Genomic DNA, 27,457 nt, shown 5'->3' with positions numbered 1-27,457 from the left:
GCGCGTCAAATTACGCCGGAAACGGTCGTCTTTGTTCTGATATTGCTCAAAACACGGAGTCGAATTCCGTTTGTTTGTTTCGTGGATATCGGTGAGTAACTCTTTCTCTATACATGCTAGCGACCTGAAACTTGTTTTATCGCATTCAGCGCGTCTAAGAACGCCGGAAACGGTCGTCTTTGTTCTGATATTGCTCAAAACGCGGAGTCGAATTCCGTTTGTTTGTTTCGTGGATATCGGTGAGTAACTTTTTTTCCATACATGCTAGCGACCTAAAACTTGTTTTATCGCATTCAGCGCGTCAAATTACGTCGGAAACGGTCGTCTTTGTTTTGATATTGCTTAAAACACGAAGTCGAAGTCCGTTTGTTTGTTTTTCAGATATCGGTTGATAACTTTTTTACTATACATGCTGGCGACCTGAAACTGGTTTTATCGCATTCAGCGCGTCAAATTACGCCGGAAACGGTCGTCTTTGTTCTGATATTGTTCAAAACGCGGAGTCGAATTCCGTTTGTTTGTTTCGTGGATATCGGTGAGTAACTTTTTTTCTATACATGCTGGCGACCTAAAACTTGTTTTATCGCATTCAGCGCGTCAAATTACGCCGGAAACGGTCGTCTTTGTTCTGATATTGCTCAAAACACGAAGTCGAATTCCGTTTGTTTGTTTCGTGGATATCGGTGAGTAACTTCTTTTCTATACATGCTAGCGGCCTAAAACTTGTTTTATCGCATTCAGCGCGTCAAATTACGCCGGAAACGGTCGTCTTTGTTCTGATATTGCTCAAAACACGGAGTCGAATTCCGTTTGTTTGTTTCGTGGATATCGGTGAGTAACTCTTTCTCTATACATGCTAGCGACCTGAAACTTGTTTTATCGCATTCAGCGCGTCTAATAACGCCGGAAACGGTCGTCTTTGTTCTGATATTGCTCAAAACGCGGAGTCGAATTCCGTTTGTTTGTTTCGTGGATATCGGTGAGTAACTTTTTTTCCATACATGCTAGCGACCTAAAACTTGTTTTATCGCATTCAGCGCGTCAAATTACGTCGGAAACGGTCGTCTTTGTTTTGATATTGCTTAAAACACGAAGTCGGAGTCCGTTTGTTTGTTTTTCAGATATCGGTTGATAACTTTTTTACTATACATGCTGGCGACCTGAAACTTGTTTTATCGCATTCAGCGCGTCAAATTACGCCGGAAACGGTCGTCTTTGTTCTGATATTGTTCAAAACGCGGAGTCGAATTCCGTTTGTTTGTTTCGTGGATATCGGTGAGTCACTTTTTTTCTATACATGCTAGCGACCTAAAACTTGTTTTATCGCATTCAGCGCGTCAAATTACGCCGGAAACGGTCGTCTTTGTTCTGATATTGCTCAAAACACAGAGTCGAATTCCGTTCGTTTGTTTCGTGGATATCGGTGAGTAACTCTTTCTCTATACATGCTAGCGACCTGAAACTTGTTTTATCGCATTCAGCGCGTCAAATTACGCCGGAAACGGTCGTCTTTGTTTTGATATTGCTTAAAACACGAAGTCGAAGTCCGTTTGTTTGTTTTTTAGATATCGGCTGATAACTTTTTTTCTATACATGCTGGCGACCTAAAACTTGTTTTATCGCATTCAGCGCGTCAAATTACGCCGGAAACGGTCGTCTTTGTTCTGATATTGTTCAAAACGCGGAGTCGAATTCCGTTTGTTTGTTTCGTGGATATCGGTGAGTAACTTTTTTTCTATACATGCTAGCGACCTAAAACTTGTTTTATCGCATTCAGCGCGTCAAATTACGCCGGAAACGGTCGTCTTTGTTCTGATATTGTTCAAAACGCGGAGTCGAATTCCGTTTGTTTGTTTCGTGGATATCGGTGAGTAACTTTTTTTCTATACATGCTAGCGACCTAAAACTTGTTTTATCGCATTCAGCGCGTCAAATTACGCCGGAAACGGTCGTCTTTGTTCTGATATTGCTCAAAACACAGAGTCGAATTCCGTTCGTTTGTTTCGTGGATATCGGTGAGTAACTCTTTCTCTATACATGCTAGCGACCTGAAACTTGTTTTATCGCATTCAGCGCGTCAAATTACGCCGGAAACGGTCGTCTTTGTTTTGATATTGCTTAAAACACGAAGTCGAAGTCCGTTTGTTTGTTTTTTAGATATCGGCTGATAACTTTTTTTCTATACATGCTGGCGACCTAAAACTTGTTTTATCGCATTCAGCGCGTCAAATTACGCCGGAAACGGTCGTCTTTGTTCTGATATTGTTCAAAACGCGGAGTCGAATTCCGTTTGTTTGTTTCGTGGATATCGGTGAGTAACTTTTTTTCTATGCATGCTAGCGACCTAAAACTTGTTTTATCGCATTCAGCGCGTCAAATTACGCCGGAAACGGTCGTCTTTGTTCTGATATTGTTCAAAACGCGGAGTCGAATTCCGTTTGTTTGTTTCGTGGATATCGGTGAGTAACTCTTTCTCTATACATGCTAGCGACCTGAAACTTGTTCTATCGCATTCAGCGCGTCTAATAACGCCGGAAACGGTCGTCTTTGTTCCGATATTGCTCAAAACGCGGAGTCGAATTCCGTTTGTTTGTTTCGTGGATATCGGTGAGTAACTTTTTTTCCATACATGCTAGCGACCTAAAACTTGTTTTATCGCATTCAGCGCGTCAAATTACGTCGGAAACGGTCGTCTTTGTTTTGATATTGCTTAAAACACGAAGTCGAAGTCCGTTTGTTTGTTTTTCAGATATCGGTTGATAACTTTTTTACTATACATGCTGGCGACCTGAAACTTGTTTTATCGCATTCAGCGCGTCAAATTACGCCGGAAACGGTCGTCTTTGTTCTGATATTGTTCAAAACGCGGAGTCGAATTCCGTTTGTTTGTTTCGTGGATATCGGTGAGTAACTTTTTTTCTATACATGCTAGCGACCTAAAACTTGTTTTATCGCATTCAGCGCGTCAAATTACGCCGGAAACGGTCGTCTTTGTTTTGATATTGCTTAAAACACGAAGTCGAAGTCCGTTTGTTTGTTTTTCAGATATCGGCTGATAACTTTTTTTCTATACATGCTAGCGACCTAAAACTTGTTTTATCGCATTCAGCGCGTCAAATTACGCCGGAAACGGTCGTCTTTGTTTTGATATTGCTTAAAACACGAAGTCGAAGTCCGTTTGTTTGTTTTTCAGATATCGGCTGATAACTTTTTTTCTATACATGCTGGCGACCTAAAACTTGTTTTATCGCATTCAGCGCGTCAAATTACGCCGGAAACGGTCGTCTTTGTTCTGATATTGCTCAAAACACGTGGTCGAATTCCGTTTGTTTGTTTCGTGGATATCGGTGAGTAACTTCTTTTCTATACATGCTAGCGGCCTAAAACTTGTTTTATCGCATTCAGCGCGTCAAATTACGCCGGAAACGGTCGTCTTTGTTCTGATATTGCTCAAAACACAGAGTCGAATTCCGTTTGTTTGTTTCGTGGATATCGGTGAGTAACTCTTTCTCTATACATGCTATTGACCTGAAACTTGTTTTATCGCATTCAGCGCGTCAAATTACGCCGGAAACGGTCGTCTTTGTTTTGATATTGCTTAAAACACGAAGTCGAAGTCCGTTTGTTTGTTTTTCAGATATCGGCTGATAACTTTTTTTCTATACATGCTGGCGACCTAAAACTTGTTTTATCGCATTCAGCGCGTCAAATTACGCCGGAAACGGTCGTCTTTGTTCTGATATTGTTCAAAACGCGGAGTCGAATTCCGTTTGTTTGTTTCGTGGATATCGGTGAGTAACTTCTTTTCTATACATGCTAGCGACCTGAAACTTGTTTTATCGCATTCAGCGCGTCGAATTACGCCGGAAACGGTCGTCTTTGTTTTGATATTGCTTAAAACACGAAGTCGAAGTCCGTTTGTTTGTTTTTCAGATATCGGCTGATAACTTTTTTTCTATACATGCTGGCGACCTAAAACTTGTTTTATCGCATTCAGCGCGTCAAATTACGCCGGAAACGGTCGTCTTTGTTCTGATATTGCTCAAAACACGAAGTCGAATTCCGTTTGTTTGTTTCGTGGATATCGGTGAGTAACTTCTTTTCTATACATGCTAGCGGCCTAAAACTTGTTTTATCGCATTCAGCGCGTCAAATTACGCCGGAAACGGTCGTCTTTGTTCTGATATTGCTCAAAACACGGAGTCGAATTCCGTTTGTTTGTTTCGTGGATATCGGTGAGTAACTCTTTCTCTATACATGCTAGCGACCTGAAACTTGTTCTATCGCATTCAGCGCGTCTAATAACGCCGGAAACGGTCGTCTTTGTTCCGATATTGCTCAAAACGCGGAGTCGAATTCCGTTTGTTTGTTTCGTGGATATCGGTGAGTAACTTTTTTTCCATACATGCTAGCGACCTAAAACTTGTTTTATTGCATTCAGCGCGTCAAATTACGTCGGAAACGGTCGTCTTTGTTTTGATATTGCTTAAAACACGAAGTCGAAGTCCGTTTGTTTGTTTTTCAGATATCGGTTGATAACTTTTTTACTATACATGCTGGCGACCTGAAACTTGTTTTATCGCATTCAGCGCGTCAAATTACGCCGGAAACGGTCGTCTTTGTTCTGATATTGTTCAAAACGCGGAGTCGAATTCCGTTTGTTTGTTTCGTGGATATCGGTGAGTAACTTTTTTTCTATACATGCTAGCGACCTAAAACTTGTTTTATCGCATTCAGCGCTTCAAATTACGCCGGAAACGGTCGTCTTTGTTTTGATATTGCTTAAAACACGAAGTCGAAGTCCGTTTGTTTGTTTTTCAGATATCGGCTGATAACTTTTTTTCTATACATGCTAGCGACCTAAAACTTGTTTCATCGCATTCAGCGCGTCAAATTACGCCGGAAACGGTCGTCTTTGTTTTGATATTGCTTAAAACACGAAGTCGAAGTCCGTTTGTTTGTTTTTCAGATATCGGCTGATAACTTTTTTTCTATACATGCTGGCGACCTAAAACTTGTTTTATCGCATTCAGCGCGTCAAATTACGCCGGAAACGGTCGTCTTTGTTCTGATATTGCTCAAAACACGTGGTCGAATTCCGTTTGTTTGTTTCGTGGATATCGGTGAGTAACTTCTTTTCTATACATGCTAGCGGCCTAAAACTTGTTTTATCGCATTCAGCGCGTCAAATTACGCCGGAAACGGTCGTCTTTGTTCTGATATTGCTCAAAACACAGAGTCGAATTCCGTTTGTTTGTTTCGTGGATATCGGTGAGTAACTCTTTCTCTATACATGCTAGCGACCTGAAACTTGTTTTATCGCATTCAGCGCGTCAAATTACGCCGGAAACGGTCGTCTTTGTTTTGATATTGCTTAAAACACGAAGTCGAAGTCCGTTTGTTTGTTTTTTAGATATCGGCTGATAACTTTTTTTCTATACATGCTGGCGACCTAAAACTTGTTTTATCGCATTCAGCGCGTCAAATTACGCCGGAAACGGTCGTCTTTGTTCTGATATTGTTCAAAACGCGGAGTCGAATTCCGTTTGTTTGTTTCGTGGATATCGGTGAGTAACTTTTTTTCTATACATGCTAGCGACCTAAAACTTGTTTTATCGCATTCAGCGCGTCAAATTACGCCGGAAACGGTCGTCTTTGTTTTGATATTGCTTAAAACACGAAGTCGAAGTCCGTTTGTTTGTTTTTCAGATATCGGCTGATAACTTTTTTTCTATACATGCTGGCGACCTAAAACTTGTTTTATCGCATTCAGCGCGTCAAATTACGCCGGAAACGGTCGTCTTTGTTCTGATATTGCTCAAAACACGAAGTCGAATTCCGTTTGTTTGTTTCGTGGATATCGGTGAGTAACTTCTTTTCTATACATGCTAGCGGCCTAAAACTTGTTTTATCGCATTCAGCGCGTCAAATTACGCCGGAAACGGTCGTCTTTGTTCTGATATTGCTCAAAACACGGAGTCGAATTCCGTTTGTTTGTTTCGTGGATATCGGTGAGTAACTCTTTCTCTATACATGCTAGCGACCTGAAACTTGTTTTATCGCATTCAGCGCGTCTAATAACGCCGGAAACGGTCGTCTTTGTTCTGATATTGCTCAAAACGCGGAGTCGAATTCCGTTTGTTTGTTTCGTGGATATCGGTGAGTAACTCTTTCTCTATACATGCTAGCGACCTGAAACTTGTTTTATCGCATTCAGCGCGTCTAATAACGCCGGAAACGGTCGTCTTTGTTCTGATATTGCTCAAAACGCGGAGTCGAATTCCGTTTGTTTGTTTTGTGGATATCGGTGAGTAACTTTTTTTCCATACATGCTAGCGACCTAAAACTTGTTTTATCGCATTCAGCGCGTCAAATTACGTCGGAAACGGTCGTCTTTGTTTTGATATTGCTTAAAACACGAAGTCGAAGTCCGTTTGTTTGTTTTTCAGATATCGGTTGATAACTTTTTTACTATACATGCTGGCGACCTGAAACTTGTTTTATCGCATTCAGCGCGTCAAATTACGCCGGAAACGGTCGTCTTTGTTCTGATATTGTTCAAAACGCGGAGTCGAATTCCGTTTGTTTGTTTCGTGGATATCGGTGAGTAACTTTTTTTCTATACATGCTAGCGACCTAAAACTTGTTTTATCGCATTCAGCGCGTCAAATTACGCCGAAAACGGTCGTCTTTGTTTTGATATTGCTTAAAACACGAAGTCGAAGTCCGTTTGTTTGTTTTTCAGATATCGGCTGATAACTTTTTTTCTATACATGCTAGCGACCTAAAACTTGTTTCATCGCATTCAGCGCGTCAAATTACGCCGGAAACGGTCGTCTTTGTTTTGATATTGCTTAAAACACGAAGTCGAAGTCCGTTTGTTTGTTTTTCAGATATCGGCTGATAACTTTTTTTCTATACATGCTGGCGACCTAAAACTTGTTTTATCGCATTCAGCGCGTCAAATTACGCCGGAAACGGTCGTCTTTGTTCTGATATTGCTCAAAACACGTGGTCGAATTCCGTTTGTTTGTTTCGTGGATATCGGTGAGTAACTTCTTTTCTATACATGCTAGCGGCCTAAAACTTGTTTTATCGCATTCAGCGCGTCAAATTACGCCGGAAACGGTCGTCTTTGTTCTGATATTGCTCAAAACACAGAGTCGAATTCCGTTTGTTTGTTTCGTGGATATCGGTGAGTAACTCTTTCTCTATACATGCTAGCGACCTGAAACTTGTTTTATCGCATTCAGCGCGTCAAATTACGCCGGAAACGGTCGTCTTTGTTTTGATATTGCTTAAAACACGAAGTCGAAGTCCGTTTGTTTGTTTTTTAGATATCGGCTGATAACTTTTTTTCTATACATGCTGGCGACCTAAAACTTGTTTTATCGCATTCAGCGCGTCAAATTACGCCGGAAACGGTCGTCTTTGTTCTGATATTGTTCAAAACGCGGAGTCGAATTCCGTTTGTTTGTTTCGTGGATATCGGTGAGTAACTTTTTTTCTATACATGCTAGCGACCTAAAACTTGTTTTATCGCATTCAGCGCGTCAAATTACGCCGGAAACGGTCGTCTTTGTTTTGATATTGCTTAAAACACGAAGTCGAAGTCCGTTTGTTTGTTTTTCAGATATCGGCTGATAACTTTTTTTCTATACATGCTGGCGACCTAAAACTTGTTTTATCGCATTCAGCGCGTCAAATTACGCCGGAAACGGTCGTCTTTGTTCTGATATTGCTCAAAACACGAAGTCGAATTCCGTTTGTTTGTTTCGTGGATATCGGTGAGTAACTCTTTCTCTATACATGCTAGCGACCTGAAACTTGTTTTATCGCATTCAGGGCGTCAAATTACGCCGGAAACGGTCGTCTTTGTTCTGATATTGCTCAAAACACAGAGTCGAATTCCGTTTGTTTGTTTCGTGGATATCGGTGAGTAACTCTTTCTCTATACATGCTAGCGACCTGAAACTTGTTTTATCGCATTCAGCGCGTCAAATTACGCCGGAAACGGTCGTCTTTGTTTTGATATTGCTTAAAACACGAAGTCGAAGTCCGTTTGTTTGTTTTTTAGATATCGGCTGATAACTTTTTTTCTATACATGCTGGCGACCTAAAACTTGTTTTATCGCATTCAGCGCGTCAAATTACGCCGGAAACGGTCGTCTTTGTTCTGATATTGCTCAAAACACGAAGTCGAATTCCGTTTGTTTGTTTCGTGGATATCGGTGAGTAACTTCTTTTCTATACATGCTAGCGGCCTAAAACTTGTTTTATCGCATTCAGCGCGTCAAATTACGCCGGAAACGGTCGTCTTTGTTCTGATATTGCTCAAAACACGGAGTCGAATTCCGTTTGTTTGTTTCGTGGATATCGGTGAGTAACTCTTTCTCTATACATGCTAGCGACCTGAAACTTGTTTTATCGCATTCAGCGCGTCTAATAACGCCGGAAACGGTCGTCTTTGTTCTGATATTGCTCAAAACGCGGAGTCGAATTCCGTTTGTTTGTTTCGTGGATATCGGTGAGTAACTCTTTCTCTATACATGCTAGCGACCTGAAACTTGTTTTATCGCATTCAGCGCGTCTAATAACGCCGGAAACGGTCGTCTTTGTTCTGATATTGCTCAAAACGCGGAGTCGAATTCCGTTTGTTTGTTTTGTGGATATCGGTGAGTAACTTTTTTTCCATACATGCTAGCGACCTAAAACTTGTTTTATCGCATTCAGCGCGTCAAATTACGTCGGAAACGGTCGTCTTTGTTTTGATATTGCTTAAAACACGAAGTCGAAGTCCGTTTGTTTGTTTTTCAGATATCGGTTGATAACTTTTTTACTATACATGCTGGCGACCTGAAACTTGTTTTATCGCATTCAGCGCGTCAAATTACGCCGGAAACGGTCGTCTTTGTTCTGATATTGTTCAAAACGCGGAGTCGAATTCCGTTTGTTTGTTTCGTGGATATCGGTGAGTAACTTTTTTTCTATACATGCTAGCGACCTAAAACTTGTTTTATCGCATTCAGCGCGTCAAATTACGCCGGAAACGGTCGTCTTTGTTTTGATATTGCTTAAAACACGAAGTCGAAGTCCGTTTGTTTGTTTTTCAGATATCGGCTGATAACTTTTCTTCTATACATGCTAGCGACCTAAAACTTGTTTTATCGCATTCAGCGCGTCAAATTACGCCGGAAACGGTCGTCTTTGTTTTGATATTGCTTAAAACACGAAGTCGAAGTCCGTTTGTTTGTTTTTCAGATATCGGCTGATAACTTTTTTTCTATACATGCTGGCGACCTAAAACTTGTTTTATCGCATTCAGCGCGTCAAATTACGCCGGAAACGGTCGTCTTTGTTCTGATATTGCTCAAAACACGTGGTCGAATTCCGTTTGTTTGTTTCGTGGATATCGGTGAGTAACTTCTTTTCTATACATGCTAGCGGCCTAAAACTTGTTCTTTCGCATTCAGCGCGTCAAATTACGCCGGAAACGGTCGTCTTTGTTCTGATATTGCTCAAAACACAGAGTCGAATTCCGTTTGTTTGTTTCGTGGATATCGGTGAGTAACTCTTTCTCTATACATGCTAGCGACCTGAAACTTGTTTTATCGCATTCAGCGCGTCAAATTACGCCGGAAACGGTCGTCTTTGTTTTGATATTGCTTAAAACACGAAGTCGAAGTCCGTTTGTTTGTTTTTTAGATATCGGCTGATAACTTTTTTTCTATACATGCTGGCGACCTAAAACTTGTTTTATCGCATTCAGCGCGTCAAATTACGCCGGAAACGGTCGTCTTTGTTCTGATATTGTTCAAAACGCGGAGTCGAATTCCGTTTGTTTGTTTCGTGGATATCGGTGAGTAACTTTTTTTCTATACATGCTAGCGACCTAAAACTTGTTTTATCGCATTCAGCGCGTCAAATTACGCCGGAAACGGTCGTCTTTGTTCTGATATTGTTCAAAACGCGGAGTCGAATTCCGTTTGTTTGTTTCGTGGATATCGGTGAGTAACTTTTTTTCTATACATGCTAGCGACCTAAAACTTGTTTTATCGCATTCAGCGCGTCAAATTACGCCGGAAACGGTCGTCTTTGTTTTGATATTGCTTAAAACACGAAGTCGAAGTCCGTTTGTTTGTTTTTCAGATATCGGCTGATAACTTTTTTTCTATACATGCTGGCGACCTAAAACTTGTTTTATCGCATTCAGCGCGTCAAATTACGCCGGAAACGGTCGTCTTTGTTCTGATATTGCTCAAAACACAAAGTCGAATTCCGTTTGTTTGTTTCGTGGATATCGGTGAGTAACTTCTTTTCTATACATGCTAGCGGCCTAAAACTTGTTTTATCGCATTCAGCGCGTCAAATTACGCCGGAAACGGTCGTCTTTGTTCTGATATTGCTCAAAACACGGAGTCGAATTCCGTTTGTTTGTTTCGTGGATATCGGTGAGTAACTCTTTCTCTATACATGCTAGCGACCTGAAACTTGTTTTATCGCATTCAGCGCGTCTAAGAACGCCGGAAACGGTCGTCTTTGTTCTGATATTGCTCAAAACGCGGAGTCGAATTCCGTTTGTTTGTTTCGTGGATATCGGTGAGTAACTTCTTTTCTATACATGCTAGCGGCCTAAAACTTGTTTTATCGCATTCAGCGCGTTAAATTACGCCGGAAACGGTCGTCTTTGTTCTGATATTGCTCAAAACACGGAGTCGAATTCCGTTTGTTTGTTTCGTGGATATCGGTGAGTAACTCTTTCTCTATACATGCTAGCGACCTGAAACTTGTTTTATCGCATTCAGCGCGTCTAATAACGCCGGAAACGGTCGTCTTTGTTCTGATATTGCTCAAAACGCGGAGTCGAATTCCGTTTGTTTGTTTCGTGGATATCGGTGAGTAACTTTTTTTCCATACATGCTAGCGACCTAAAACTTGTTTTATCGCATTCAGCGCGTCAAATTACGTCGGAAACGGTCGTCTTTGTTTTGATATTGCTTAAAACACGAAGTCGAAGTCCGTTTGTTTGTTTTTCAGATATCGGTTGATAACTTTTTTACTATACATGCTGGCGACCTGAAACTTGTTTTATCGCATTCAGCGCGTCAAATTACGCCGGAAACGGTCGTCTTTGTTCTGATATTGTTCAAAACGCGGAGTCGAATTCCGTTTGTTTGTTTCGTGGATATCGGTGAGTAACTTTTTTTCTATACATGCTAGCGACCTAAAACTTGTTTTATCGCATTCAGCGCGTCAAATTACGCCGGAAACGGTCGTCTTTGTTCTGATATTGCTCAAAACGCGGAGTCGAATTCCGTTTGTTTGTTTCGTGGATATCGGTGAGTAACTTCTTTTCTATACATGCTAGCGGCCTAAAACTTGTTTTATCGCATTCAGCGCGTTAAATTACGCCGGAAACGGTCGTCTTTGTTCTGATATTGCTCAAAACACGGAGTCGAATTCCGTTTGTTTGTTTCGTGGATATCGGTGAGTAACTCTTTCTCTATACATGCTAGCGACCTGAAACTTGTTTTATCGCATTCAGCGCGTCTAATAACGCCGGAAACGGTCGTCTTTGTTCTGATATTGCTCAAAACGCGGAGTCGAATTCCGTTTGTTTGTTTCGTGGATATCGGTGAGTAACTTTTTTTCCATACATGCTAGCGACCTAAAACTTGTTTTATCGCATTCAGCGCGTCAAATTACGTCGGAAACGGTCGTCTTTGTTTTGATATTGCTTAAAACACGAAGTCGAAGTCCGTTTGTTTGTTTTTCAGATATCGGTTGATAACTTTTTTACTATACATGCTGGCGACCTGAAACTTGTTTTATCGCATTCAGCGCGTCAAATTACGCCGGAAACGGTCGTCTTTGTTCTGATATTGTTCAAAACGCGGAGTCGAATTCCGTTTGTTTGTTTCGTGGATATCGGTGAGTAACTTTTTTTCTATACATGCTAGCGACCTAAAACTTGTTTTATCGCATTCAGCGCGTCAAATTACGCCGGAAACGGTCGTCTTTGTTCTGATATTGCTCAAAACACAGAGTCGAATTCCGTTTGTTTGTTTCGTGGATATCGGTGAGTAACTCTTTCTCTATACATGCTAGCGACCTGAAACTTGTTTTATCGCATTCAGCGCGTCAAATTACGCCGGAAACGGTCGTCTTTGTTTTGATATTGCTTAAAACACGAAGTCGAAGTCCGTTTGTTTGTTTTTTAGATATCGGCTGATAACTTTTTTTCTATACATGCTGGCGACCTAAAACTTGTTTTATCGCATTCAGCGCGTCAAATTACGCCGGAAACGGTCGTCTTTGTTCTGATATTGTTCAAAACGCGGAGTCGAATTCCGTTTGTTTGTTTCGTGGATATCGGTGAGTAACTTTTTTTCTATACATGCTAGCGACCTAAAACTTGTTTTATCGCATTCAGCGCGTCAAATTACGCCGGAAACGGTCGTCTTTGTTCTGATATTGTTCAAAACGCGGAGTCGAATTCCGTTTGTTTGTTTCGTGGATATCGGTGAGTAACTTTTTTTCTATACATGCTAGCGACCTAAAACTTGTTTTATCGCATTCAGCGCGTCAAATTACGCCGGAAACGGTCGTCTTTGTTTTGATATTGCTTAAAACACGAAGTCGAAGTCCGTTTGTTTGTTTTTCAGATATCGGCTGATAACTTTCTTTCTATACATGCTGGCGACCTAAAACTTGTTTTATCGCATTCAGCGCGTCAAATTACGCCGGAAACGGTCGTCTTTGTTCTGATATTGCTCAAAACACGAAGTCGAATTCCGTTTGTTTGTTTCGTGGATATCGGTGAGTAACTTCTTTTCTATACATGCTAGCGGCCTAAAACTTGTTTTATCGCATTCAGCGCGTCAAATTACGCCGGAAACGGTCGTCTTTGTTCTGATATTGCTCAAAACACGGAGTCGAATTCCGTTTGTTTGTTTCGTGGATATCGGTGAGTAACTCTTTCTCTATACATGCTAGCGACCTGAAACTTGTTCTATCGCATTCAGCGCGTCTAATAACGCCGGAAACGGTCGTCTTTGTTCCGATATTGCTCAAAACGCGGAGTCGAATTCCGTTTGTTTGTTTCGTGGATATCGGTGAGTAACTTTTTTTCCATACATGCTAGCGACCTAAAACTTGTTTTATCGCATTCAGCGCGTCAAATTACGTCGGAAACGGTCGTCTTTGTTTTGATATTGCTTAAAACACGAAGTCGAAGTCCGTTTGTTTGTTTTTCAGATATCGGTTGATAACTTTTTTACTATACATGCTGGCGACCTGAAACTTGTTTTATCGCATTCAGCGCGTCAAATTACGCCGGAAACGGTCGTCTTTGTTCTGATATTGTTCAAAACGCGGAGTCGAATTCCGTTTGTTTGTTTCGTGGATATCGGTGAGTAACTTTTTTTCTATACATGCTAGCGACCTAAAACTTGTTTTATCGCATTCAGCGCGTCAAATTACGCCGGAAACGGTCGTCTTTGTTTTGATATTGCTTAAAACACGAAGTCGAAGTCCGTTTGTTTGTTTTTCAGATATCGGCTGATAACTTTTTTTCTATACATGCTAGCGACCTAAAACTTGTTTTATCGCATTCAGCGCGTCAAATTACGCCGGAAACGGTCGTCTTTGTTTTGATATTGCTTAAAACACGAAGTCGAAGTCCGTTTGTTTGTTTTTCAGATATCGGCTGATAACTTTTTTTCTATACATGCTGGCGACCTAAAACTTGTTTTATCGCATTCAGCGCGTCAAATTACGCCGGAAACGGTCGTCTTTGTTCTGATATTGCTCAAAACACGTGGTCGAATTCCGTTTGTTTGTTTCGTGGATATCGGTGAGTAACTTCTTTTCTATACATGCTAGCGGCCTAAAACTTGTTTTATCGCATTCAGCGCGTCAAATTACGCCGGAAACGGTCGTCTTTGTTCTGATATTGCTCAAAACACAGAGTCGAATTCCGTTTGTTTGTTTCGTGGATATCGGTGAGTAACTCTTTCTCTATACATGCTAGCGACCTGAAACTTGTTTTATCGCATTCAGCGCGTCAAATTACGCCGGAAACGGTCGTCTTTGTTTTGATATTGCTTAAAACACGAAGTCGAAGTCCGTTTGTTTGTTTTTCAGATATCGGCTGATAACTTTTTTTCTATACATGCTGGCGACCTAAAACTTGTTTTATCGCATTCAGCGCGTCAAATTACGCCGGAAACGGTCGTCTTTGTTCTGATATTGTTCAAAACGCGGAGTCGAATTCCGTTTGTTTGTTTCGTGGATATCGGTGAGTAACTTCTTTTCTATACATGCTAGCGACCTAAAACTTGTTTTATCGCATTCAGCGCGTCAAATTACGCCGGAAACGGTCGTCTTTGTTTTGATATTGCTTAAAACACGAAGTCGAAGTCCGTTTGTTTGTTTTTCAGATATCGGCTGATAACTTTTTTTCTATACATGCTGGCGACCTAAAACTTGTTTTATCGCATTCAGCGCGTCAAATTACGCCGGAAACGGTCGTCTTTGTTCTGATATTGCTCAAAACACGAAGTCGAATTCCGTTTATTTGTTTCGTGGATATCGGTGAGTAACTTCTTTTCTATACATGCTAGCGGCCTAAAACTTGTTTTATCGCATTCAGCGCGTCAAATTACGCCGGAAACGGTCGTCTTTGTTCTGATATTGCTCAAAACACGGAGTCGAATTCCGTTCGTTTGTTTCGTGGATATCGGTGAGTAACTCTTTCTCTATACATGCTAGCGACCTGAAACTTGTTCTATCGCATTCAGCGCGTCTAATAACGCCGGAAACGGTCGTCTTTGTTCCGATATTGCTCAAAACGCGGAGTCGAATTCCGTTTGTTTGTTTCGTGGATATCGGTGAGTAACTTTTTTTCCATACATGCTAGCGACCTAAAACTTGTTTCATTGCATTCAGCGCGTCAAATTACGTCGGAAACGGTCGTCTTTGTTTTGATATTGCTTAAAACACGAAGTCGAAGTCCGTTTGTTTGTTTTTCAGATATCGGTTGATAACTTTTTTACTATACATGCTGGCGACCTGAAACTTGTTTTATCGCATTCAGCGCGTCAAATTACGCCGGAAACGGTCGTCTTTGTTCTGATATTGTTCAAAACGCGGAGTCGAATTCCGTTTGTTTGTTTCGTGGATATCGGTGAGTAACTTTTTTTCTATACATGCTAGCGACCTAAAACTTGTTTTATCGCATTCAGCGCGTCAAATTACGCCGGAAACGGTCGTCTTTGTTTTGATATTGCTTAAAACACGAAGTCGAAGTCCGTTTGTTTGTTTTTCAGATATCGGCTGATAACTTTTTTTCTATACATGCTGGCGACCTAAAACTTGTTTTATCGCATTCAGCGCGTCAAATTACGCCGGAAACGGTCGTCTTTGTTCTGATATTGCTCAAAACACGTGGTCGAATTCCGTTTGTTTGTTTCGTGGATATCGGTGAGTAACTTCTTTTCTATACATGCTAGCGGCCTAAAACTTGTTTTATCGCATTCAGCGCGTCAAATTACGCCGGAAACGGTCGTCTTTGTTCTGATATTGCTCAAAACACAGAGTCGAATTCCGTTTGTTTGTTTCGTGGATATCGGTGAGTAACTCTTTCTCTATACATGCTAGCGACCTGAAACTTGTTTTATCGCATTCAGCGCGTCAAATTACGCCGGAAACGGTCGTCTTTGTTTTGATATTGCTTAAAACACGAAGTCGAAGTCCGTTTGTTTGTTTTTCAGATATCGGCTGATAACTTTTTTTCTATACATGCTGGCGACCTAAAACTTGTTTTATCGCATTCAGCGCGTCAAATTACGCCGGAAACGGTCGTCTTTGTTCTGATATTGCTCAAAACACGAAGTCGAATTCCGTTTGTTTGTTTCGTGGATATCGGTGAGTAACTTCTTTTCTATACATGCTAGCGGCCTAAAACTTGTTTTATCGCATTCAGCGCGTCAAATTACGCCGGAAACGGTCGTCTTTGTTCTGATATTGCTCAAAACACGGAGTCGAATTCCGTTTGTTTGTTTCGTGGATATCGGTGAGTAACTCTTTCTCTATACATGCTAGCGACCTGAAACTTGTTTTATCGCATTCAGCGCGTCAAATTACGCCGGAAACGGTCGTCTTTGTTTTGATATTGCTTAAAACACGAAGTCGAAGTCCGTTTGTTTGTTTTTCAGATATCGGCTGATAACTTTTTTTCTATACATGCTAGCGACCTAAAACTTGTTTTATCGCATTCAGCGCGTCAAATTACGCCGGAAACGGTCGTCTTTGTTTTGATATTGCTTAAAACACGAAGTCGAAGTCCGTTTGTTTGTTTTTCAGATATCGGCTGATAACTTTTTTTCTATACATGCTGGCGACCTAAAACTTGTTTTATCGCATTCAGCGCGTCAAATTACGCCGGAAACGGTCGTCTTTGTTCTGATATTGCTCAAAACACGTGGTCGAATTCCGTTTGTTTGTTTCGTGGATATCGGTGAGTAACTTCTTTTCTATACATGCTAGCGGCCTAAAACTTGTTTTATCGCATTCAGCGCGTCAAATTACGCCGGAAACGGTCGTCTTTGTTCTGATATTGCTCAAAACACAGAGTCGAATTCCGTTTGTTTGTTTCGTGGATATCGGTGAGTAACTCTTTCTCTATACATGCTAGCGACCTGAAACTTGTTTTATCGCATTCAGCGCGTCAAATTACGCCGGAAACGGTCGTCTTTGTTTTGATATTGCTTAAAACACGAAGTCGAAGTCCGTTTGTTTGTTTTTCAGATATCGGCTGATAACTTTTTTTCTATACATGCTGGCGACCTAAAACTTGTTTTATCGCATTCAGCGCGTCAAATTACGCCGGAAACGGTCGTCTTTGTTCTGATATTGCTTAAAACACGAAGTCGAAGTCCGTTTGTTTGTTTTTCAGATATCGGTTGATAACTTTTTTACTATACATGCTGGCGACCTGAAACTTGTTTTATCGCATTCAGCGCGTCAAATTACGCCGGAAACGGTCGTCTTTGTTCTGATATTGTTCAAAACGCGGAGTCGAATTCCGTTTGTTTGTTTCGTGGATATCGGTGAGTAACTTTTTTTCTATACATGCTAGCGACCTAAAACTTGTTTTATCGCATTCAGCGCGTCAAATTACGCCGGAAACGGTCGTCTTTGTTTTGATATTGCTTAAAACACGAAGTCGAAGTCCGTTTGTTTGTTTTTCAGATATCGGCTGATAACTTTTTTTCTATACATGCTAGCGACCTAAAACTTGTTTTATCGCATTCAGCGCGTCAAATTACGCCGGAAACGGTCGTCTTTGTTTTGATATTGCTTAAAACACGAAGTCGAAGTCCGTTTGTTTGTTTTTCAGATATCGGCTGATAACTTTTTTTCTATACATGCTGGCGACCTAAAACTTGTTTTATCGCATTCAGCGCGTCAAATTACGCCGGAAACGGTCGTCTTTGTTCTGATATTGCTCAAAACACGTGGTCGAATTCCGTTTGTTTGTTTCGTGGATATCGGTGAGTAACTTCTTTTCTATACATGCTAGCGGCCTAAAACTTGTTTTATCGCATTCAGCGCGTCAAATTACGCCGGAAACGGTCGTCTTTGTTCTGATATTGCTCAAAACACAGAGTCGAATTCCGTTTGTTTGTTTCGTGGATATCGGTGAGTAACTCTTTCTCTATACATGCTAGCGACCTGAAACTTGTTTTATCGCATTCAGCGCGTCAAATTACGCCGGAAACGGTCGTCTTTGTTTTGATATTGCTTAAAACACGAAGTCGAAGTCCGTTTGTTTGTTTTTCAGATATCGGCTGATAACTTTTTTTCTATACATGCTGGCGACCTAAAACTTGTTTTATCGCATTCAGCGCGTCAAATTACGCCGGAAACGGTCGTCTTTGTTCTGATATTGCTCAAAACACGAAGTCGAATTCCGTTTGTTTGTTTCGTGGATATCGGTGAGTAACTTCTTTTCTATACATGCTAACGGCCTAAAACTTGTTTTATCGCATTCAGCGCGTCAAATTACGCCGGAAACGGTCGTCTTTGTTCTGATATTGCTCAAAACACGGAGTCGAATTCCGTTTGTTTGTTTCGTGGATATCGGTGAGTAACTCTTTCTCTATACATGCTAGCGACCTGAAACTTGTTTTATCGCATTCAGCGCGTCAAATTACGCCGGAAACGGTCGTCTTTGTTTTGATATTGCTTAAAACACGAAGTCGAAGTCCGTTTGTTTGTTTTTCAGATATCGGCTGATAACTTTTTTTCTATACATGCTAGCGACCTAAAACTTGTTTTATCGCATTCAGCGCGTCAAATTACGCCGGAAACGGTCGTCTTTGTTTTGATATTGCTTAAAACACGAAGTCGAAGTCCGTTAGTTTGTTTTTCAGATATCGGCTGATAACTTTTTTTCTATACATGCTGGCGACCTAAAACTTGTTTTATCGCATTCAGCGCGTCAAATTACGCCGGAAACGGTCGTCTTTGTTCTGATATTGCTCAAAACACGTGGTCGAATTCCGTTTGTTTGTTTCGTGGATATCGGTGAGTAACTTCTTTTCTATACATGCTAGCGGCCTAAAACTTGTTTTATCGCATTCAGCGCGTCAAATTACGCCGGAAACGGTCGTCTTTGTTCTGATATTGCTCAAAACACAGAGTCGAATTCCGTTTGTTTGTTTCGTGGATATCGGTGAGTAACTCTTTCTCTATACATGCTAGCGACCTGAAACTTGTTTTATCGCATTCAGCGCGTCAAATTACGCCGGAAACGGTCGTCTTTGTTTTGATATTGCTTAAAACACGAAGTCGAAGTCCGTTTGTTTGTTTTTCAGATATCGGCTGATAACTTTTTTTCTATACATGCTGGCGACCTAAAACTTGTTTTATCGCATTCAGCGCGTCAAATTACGCCGGAAACGGTCGTCTTTGTTCTGATATTGTTCAAAACGCGGAGTCGAATTCCGTTTGTTTGTTTCGTGGATATCGGTGAGTAACTTCTTTTCTATACATGCTAGCGACCTAAAACTTGTTTTATCGCATTCAGCGCGTCAAATTACGCCGGAAACGGTCGTCTTTGTTTTGATATTGCTTAAAACACGAAGTCGAAGTCCGTTTGTTTGTTTTTCAGATATCGGCTGATAACTTTTTTTCTATACATGCTGGCGACCTAAAACTTGTTTTATCGCATTCAGCGCGTCAAATTACGCCGGAAACGGTCGTCTTTGTTCTGATATTGCTCAAAACACGAAGTCGAATTCCGTTTGTTTGTTTCGTGGATATCGGTGAGTAACTTCTTTTCTATACATGCTAGCGGCCTAAAACTTGTTTTATCGCATTCAGCGCGTCAAATTACGCCGGAAACGGTCGTCTTTGTTCTGATATTGCTCAAAACACGGAGTCGAATTCCGTTCGTTTGTTTCGTGGATATCGGTGAGTAACTCTTTCTCTATACATGCTAGCGACCTGAAACTTGTTCTATCGCATTCAGCGCGTCTAATAACGCCGGAAACGGTCGTCTTTGTTCCGATATTGCTCAAAACGCGGAGTCGAATTCCGTTTGTTTGTTTCGTGGATATCGGTGAGTAACTTTTTTTCCATACATGCTAGCGACCTAAAACTTGTTTCATTGCATTCAGCGCGTCAAATTACGTCGGAAACGGTCGTCTTTGTTTTGATATTGCTTAAAACACGAAGTCGAAGTCCGTTTGTTTGTTTTTCAGATATCGGTTGATAACTTTTTTACTATACATGCTGGCGACCTGAAACTTGTTTTATCGCATTCAGCGCGTCAAATTACGCCGGAAACGGTCGTCTTTGTTCTGATATTGTTCAAAACGCGGAGTCGAATTCCGTTTGTTTGTTTCGTGGATATCGGTAAGTAACTTTTTTTCTATACATGCTAGCGACCTAAAACTTGTTTTATCGCATTCAGCGCGTCAAATTACGCCGGAAACGGTCGTCTTTGTTTTGATATTGCTTAAAACACGAAGTCGAAGTCCGTTTGTTTGTTTTTCAGATATCGGCTGATAACTTTTTTTCTATACATGCTAGCGACCTAAAACTTGTTTTATCGCATTCAGCGCGTCAAATTACGCCGGAAACGGTCGTCTTTGTTTTGATATTGCTTAAAACACGAAGTCGAAGTCCGTTTGTTTGTTTTTCAGATATCGGCTGATAACTTTTTTTCTATACATGCTGGCGACCTAAAACTTGTTTTATCGCATTCAGCGCGTCAAATTACGCCGGAAACGGTCGTCTTTGTTCTGATATTGCTCAAAACACGTGGTCGAATTCCGTTTGTTTGTTTCGTGGATATCGGTGAGTAACTTCTTTTCTATACATGCTAGCGGCCTAAAACTTGTTTTATCGCATTCAGCGCGTCAAATTACGCCGGAAACGGTCGTCTTTGTTCTGATATTGCTCAAAACACAGAGTCGAATTCCGTTTGTTTGTTGCGTGGATATCGGTGAGTAACTCTTTCTCTATACATGCTAGCGACCTGAAACTTGTTTTATCGCATTCAGCGCGTCAAATTACGCCGGAAACGGTCGTCTTTGTTTTGATATTGCTTAAAACACGAAGTCGAAGTCCGTTTGTTTGTTTTTCAGATATCGGCTGATAACTTTTTTTCTATACATGCTGGCGACCTAAAACTTGTTTTATCGCATTCAGCGCGTCAAATTACGCCGGAAACGGTCGTCTTTGTTCTGATATTGCTCAAAACACGAAGTCGAATTCCGTTTGTTTGTTTCGTGGATATCGGTGAGTAACTTCTTTTCTATACATGCTAGCGGCCTAAAACTTGTTTTATCGCATTCAGCGCGTCAAATTACGCCGGAAACGGTCGTCTTTGTTCTGATATTGCTCAAAACACGGAGTCGAATTCCGTTTGTTTGTTTCGTGGATATCGGTGAGTAACTTTTTCTCTATACATGCTAGCGACCTGAAACTTGTTTTATCGCATTCAGCGCGTCAAATAACGCCGGAAACGGTCGTCTTTGTTCTGATATTGCTTGAGACACGAAGTCGAAGTCCGTTTGTTTGTTTTTCAGATATCGGTGAGTAACTTTTTTTCTATACATGCTAGCGACCTAAAACTTGTTTTATCGCATTCAGCGCGTCAAATTACGCCGGAAACGGTCGTCTTTGTTTTGATATTGCTTAAAACACGAAGTCGAAGTCCGTTTGTTTGTTTTCCAGATATCGGCCGATAACTTTTTTTCTATACATGCTGGCGACCTAAAACTTGTTTTATCGCATTCAGCGCGTCAAATTACGCCGGAAACGGTCGTCTTTGTTCTGATATTGCTCAAAACACGTGGTCGAATTCCGTTTGTTTGTTTCGTGGATATCGGTGAGTAACTTCTTTTCTATACATGCTAGCGGCCTAAAACTTGTTTTATCGCATTCAGCGCGTCAAATTACGCCGGAAACGGTCGTCTTTGTTCTGATATTGCTCAAAACACGGAGTCGAATTCCGTTTGTTTGTTTCGTGGATATCGGTGAGTAACTCTTTCTCTATACGTGCTAGCGACCTGAAACTTGTTTTATCGCATTCAGCGCGTCAAATTACGCCGGAAACGGTCGTCTTTGTTTTGATATTGCTTAAAACACGAAGTCGAAGTCCGTTTGTTTGTTTTTCAGATATCGGCTGATAACTTTTTTTCTATACATGCTGGCGACCTAAAACTTGTTTTATCGCATTCAGCGCGTCAAATTACGCCGGAAACGGTCGTCTTTGTTCTGATATTGCTCAAAACACGAAGTCGAATTCCGTTTGTTTGTTTCGTGGATATCGGTGAGTAACTTCTTTTCTATACATGCTAGCGGCCTAAAACTTGTTTTATCGCATTCAGCGCGTCAAATTACGCCGGAAACGGTCGTCTTTGTTCTGATATTGCTCAAAACACGGAGTCGAATTTCGTTTGTTTGTTTCGTGGATATCGGTGAGTAACTTTTTCTCTATACATGCTAGCGACCTGAAACTTGTTTTATCGCATTCAGCGCGTCAAATAACGCCGGAAACGGTCGTCTTTGTTTTGATATTGCTTAAAACACGAAGTCGAAGTCCGTTTGTTTGTTTCGTGGATATCGGTGAGTAACTTCTTTTCTATACATGCTAGCGGCCTAAAACTTGTTTTATCGCATTCAGCGCGTCAAATTACGCCGGAAACGGTCGTCTTTGTTCTGATATTGCTCAAAACACGGAGTCGAATTCCGTTTGTTTGTTTCGTGGATATCGGTGAGTAACTCTTTCTCTATACATGCTAGCGACCTGAAACTTGTTCTATCGCATTCAGCGCGTCTAATAACGCCGGAAACGGTCGTCTTTGTTCCGATATTGCTCAAAACGCGGAGTCGAATTCCGTTTGTTTGTTTCGTGGATATCGGTGAGTAACTTTTTTTCCATACATGCTAGCGACCTAAAACTTGTTTTATCGCATTCAGCGCGTCAAATTACGTCGGAAACGGTCGTCTTTGTTTTGATATTGCTTAAAACACGAAGTCGAAGTCCGTTTGTTTGTTTTTCAGATATCGGTTGATAACTTTTTTACTATACATGCTGGCGACCTGAAACTTGTTTTATCGCATTCAGCGCGTCAAATTACGCCGGAAACGGTCGTCTTTGTTCTGATATTGTTCAAAACGCGGAGTCGAATTCCGTTTGTTTGTTTCGTGGATATCGGTGAGTAACTTTTTTTCTATACATGCTAGCGACCTAAAACTTGTTTTATCGCATTCAGCGCGTCAAATTACGCCGGAAACGGTCGTCTTTGTTTTGATATTGCTTAAAACACGAAGTCGAAGTCCGTTTGTTTGTTTTTCAGATATCGGCTGATAACTTTTTTTCTATACATGCTAGCGACCTAAAACTTGTTTTATCGCATTCAGCGCGTCAAATTACGCCGGAAACGGTCGTCTTTGTTTTGATATTGCTTAAAACACGAAGTCGAAGTCCGTTTGTTTGTTTTTCAGATATCGGCTGATAACTTTTTTTCTATACATGCTGGCGACCTAAAACTTGTTTTATCGCATTCAGCGCGTCAAATTACGCCGGAAACGGTCGTCTTTGTTCTGATATTGCTCAAAACACGTGGTCGAATTCCGTTTGTTTGTTTCGTGGATATCGGTGAGTAACTTCTTTTCTATACATGCTAGCGGCCTAAAACTTGTTTTATCGCATTCAGCGCGTCAAATTACGCCGGAAACGGTCGTCTTTGTTCTGCTATTGCTCAAAACACAGAGTCGAATTCCGTTTGTTTGTTTCGTGGATATCGGTGAGTAACTCTTTCTCTATACATGCTAGCGACCTAAAACTTGTTTTATCGCATTCAGCGCGTCAAATTACGCCGGAAACGGTCGTCTTTGTTTTGATATTGCTTAAAACACGAAGTCGAAGTCCGTTTGTTTGTTTTTCAGATATCGGCTGATAACTTTTTTTCTATACATGCTGGCGACCTAAAACTTGTTTTATCGCATTCAGCGCGTCAAATTACGCCGGAAACGGTCGTCTTTGTTCTGATATTGCTCAAAACACGAAGTCGAATTCCGTTTGTTTGTTTCGTGGATATCGGTGAGTAACTTCTTTTCTATACATGCTAGCGGCCTAAAACTTGTTTTATCGCATTCAGCGCGTCAAATTACGACGGAAACGGTCGTCTTTGTTCTGATATTGCTCAAAACACGGAGTCGAATTCCGTTTGTTTGTTTCGTGGATATCGGTGAGTAACTTTTTCTCTATACATGCTAGCGACCTGAAACTTGTTTTATCGCATTCAGCGCGTCAAATAACGCCGGAAACGGTCGTCTTTGTTCTGATATTGCTTGAAACACGAAGTCGAAGTCCGTTTGTTTGTTTTTCAGATATCGGTGAGTAACTTTTTTTCTATACATGCTAGCGACCTAAAACTTGTTTTATCGCATTCAGCGCGTCAAATTACGCCGGAAACGGTCGTCTTTGTTTTGATATTGCTTAAAACACGAAGTCGAAGTCCGTTTGTTTGTTTTCCAGATATCGGCTGATAACTTTTTTTCTATACATGCTGGCGACCTAAAACTTGTTTTATCGCATTCAGCGCGTCAAATTACGCCGGAAACGGTTGTCTTTGTTCTGATATTGCTCAAAACACGTGGTCGAATTCCGTTTGTTTGTTTCGTGGATATCGGTGAGTAACTTCTTTTCTATACATGCTAGCGGCCTAAAACTTGTTTTATCGCATTCAGCGCGTCAAATTACGCCGGAAACGGTCGTCTTTGTTCTGATATTGCTCAAAACACGGAGTCGAATTCCGTTTGTTTGTTTCGTGGATATCGGTGAGTAACTCTTTCTCTATACATGCTAGCGACCTGAAACTTGTTTTATCGCATTCAGCGCGTCAAATTACGCCGGAAACGGTCGTCTTTGTTTTGATATTGCTTAAAACACGAAGTCGAAGTCCGTTTGTTTGTTTTTCAGATATCGGCTGATAACTTTTTTTCTATACATGCTGGCGACCTAAAACTTGTTTTATCGCATTCAGCGCGTCAAATTACGCCGGAAACGGTCGTCTTTGTTCTGATATTGCTCAAAACACGAAGTCGAATTCCGTTTGTTTGTTTCGTGGATATCGGTGAGTAACTTCTTTTCTATACATGCTAGCGGCCTAAAACTTGTTTTATCGCATTCAGCGCGTCAAATTACGCCGGAAACGGTCGTCTTTGTTCTGATATTGCTCAAAACACGGAGTCAAATTTCGTTTGTTTGTTTCGTGGATATCGGTGAGTAACTTTTTCTCTATACATGCTAGCGACCTGAAACTTGTTTTATCGCATTCAGCGCGTCAAATAACGCCGGAAACGGTCGTCTTTGTTCTGATATTGCTTAAAACACGAAGTCGAAGTCCGTTTGTTTGTTTTTCAGATATCGGTGAGTAACTTTTTTTCTATACATGCTAGCGACCTAAAACTTGTTTTATCGCATTCAGCGCGTCAAATTACGCCGGAAACGGTCGTCTTTGTTCTGATATTGTTCAAAACGCGGAGTCGAATTCCGTTTGTTTGTTTCGTGGATATCGGTGAGTAACTTTTTTTCTATACATGCTAGCGACCTAAAACTTGTTTTATCGCATTCAGCGCGTCAAATTACGCCGGAAACGGTCGTCTTTGTTTTGATATTGCCTAAAACACGAAGTCGAAGTCCGTTTGTTTGTTTTTCAGATATCGGTGAGTAACTTTTTTTCTATACATGCTGGCGACCTAAAACTTGTTTTATCGCATTCAGCGCGTCAAATTACGCCGGAAACGGCCGTCTTTGTTTTGATATTGCTCGATAGACGAAGTCGGAGTCCGTTTGTTTGTTTTTCAGATATCGGTTGGTAACTTTTTTTCTATACATGCTAGCGGCCTAAAACTTGTTTTATCGCATTCAGCGCGTCAAATTACGCCGAAAACGGTCGTCTTTGTTCTGATATTGCTCAAAACACGGAGTCGAATTCCGTTTGTTTGTTTCGTGGATATCGGTGAGTAACTTTTTTTCTATACATGCTAGCGACCTAAAACTTGTTTTATCGCATTCAGCGCGTCAAATTACGCCGGAAACGGTCGTCTTTGTTTTGATATTGCTCAAAACACGAAGTCGAAGTCCGTTTGTTTGTTTTTCAGATATCGGCTGATAACTTTTTTTCTATACATGCTAGCGACTTAAAACTTGTTTTATCGCATTCAGCGCGTCAAATTACGCCGGAAACGGTCGTCTTTGTTTTGATATTGCTTAAAACACGAAGTCGAAGTCCGTTTGTTTGTTTTTCAGATATCGGCTGATAACTTTTTTTCTATACATGCTGGCGACCTAAAACTTGTTTTATCGCATTCAGCGCGTCAAATTACGCCGGAAACGGTCGTCTTTGTTCTGATATTGTTCAAAACGCGGAGTCGAATTCCGTTTGTTTGTTTCGTGGATATCGGTGAGTAACTTTTTTTCTATACATGCTAGCGACCTAAAACTTGTTTTATCGCATTCAGCGCGTCAAATTACGCCGGAAACGGTCGTCTTTGTTTTGATATTGCTTAAAACACGAAGTCGAAGTCCGTTTGTTTGTTTTTCAGATATCGGCTGATAACTTTTTTTCTATACATGCTGGCGACCTAAAACTTGTTTTATCGCATTCAGCGCGTCTAATAACGCCGAAAACGGTCGTCTTTGTTCTGATATTGCTCAAAACGCGGAGTCGAATTCCGTTTGTTTGTTTCGTGGATATCGGTGAGTAACTTTTTTTCCATACATGCTAGCGACCTGAAACTTGTTTTATCGCATTCAGCGCGTCAAATTACGCCGGAAACGGTCGTCTTTGTTTTGATATTGCTTAAAACACGAAGTCGAAGTCCGTTTGTTTGTTTTTCAGATATCGGCTGATAACTTTTTTTCTATACATGCTGGCGACCTAAAACTTGTTTTATCGCATTCAGCGCGTCTAATAACGCCGAAAACGGTCGTCTTTGTTCTGATATTGCTCAAAACGCGGAGTCGAATTCCGTTTGTTTGTTTCGTGGATATCGGTGAGTAACTTTTTTTCCATACATGCTAGCGACCTGAAACTTGTTTTATCGCATTCAGCGCGTCAAATTACGCCGGAAACGGTCGTCTTTGTTTTGATATTGCTTAAAACACGAAGTCGAAGTCCGTTTGTTTGTTTTTCAGATATCGGCTGATAACTTTTTTTCTATACATGCTGGCGACCTAAAACTTGTTTTATCGCATTCAGCGCGTCAAATTACGCCGGAAACGGTCGTCTTTGTTCTGATATTGCTCAAAACACGAAGTCGAATTCCGTTTGTTTGTTTCGTGGATATCGGTGAGTAACTTCTTTTCTATACATGCTAGCGGCCTAAAACTTGTTTTATCGCATTCAGCGCGTCAAATTACGCCGGAAACGGTCGTCTTTGTTCTGATATTGCTCAAAACACGGAGTCGAATTCCGTTTGTTTGTTTCGTGGATATCGGTGAGTAACTTTTTCTCTATACATGCTAGCGACCTGAAACTTGTTTTATCGCATTCAGCGCGTCAAATAACGCCGGAAACGGTCGTCTTTGTTCTGATATTGCTTGAAACACGAAGTCGAAGTCCGTTTGTTTGTTTTTCAGATATCGGTGAGTAACTTTTTTTCTATACATGCTAGCGACCTAAAACTTGTTTTATCGCATTCAGCGCGTCAAATTACGCCGGAAACGGCCGTCTTTGTTTTGATATTGCTTAAAACACGAAGTCGAAGTCCGTTTGTTTGTTTTCCAGATATCGGCTGATAACTTTTTTTCTATACATGCTGGGGACCTAAAACTTGTTTTATCGCATTCAGCGCGTCAAATTACGCCGGAAACGGTCGTCTTTGTTCTGATATTGCTCAAAACACGTGGTCGAATTCCGTTTGTTTG

This window comes from Diprion similis, chromosome 4, assembly GCF_021155765.1.
Source record: "Diprion similis isolate iyDipSimi1 chromosome 4, iyDipSimi1.1, whole genome shotgun sequence".
Classification (NCBI taxonomy): domain Eukaryota; kingdom Metazoa; phylum Arthropoda; class Insecta; order Hymenoptera; family Diprionidae; genus Diprion; species Diprion similis.
This window is presented reverse-complemented; position numbering follows the sequence as displayed.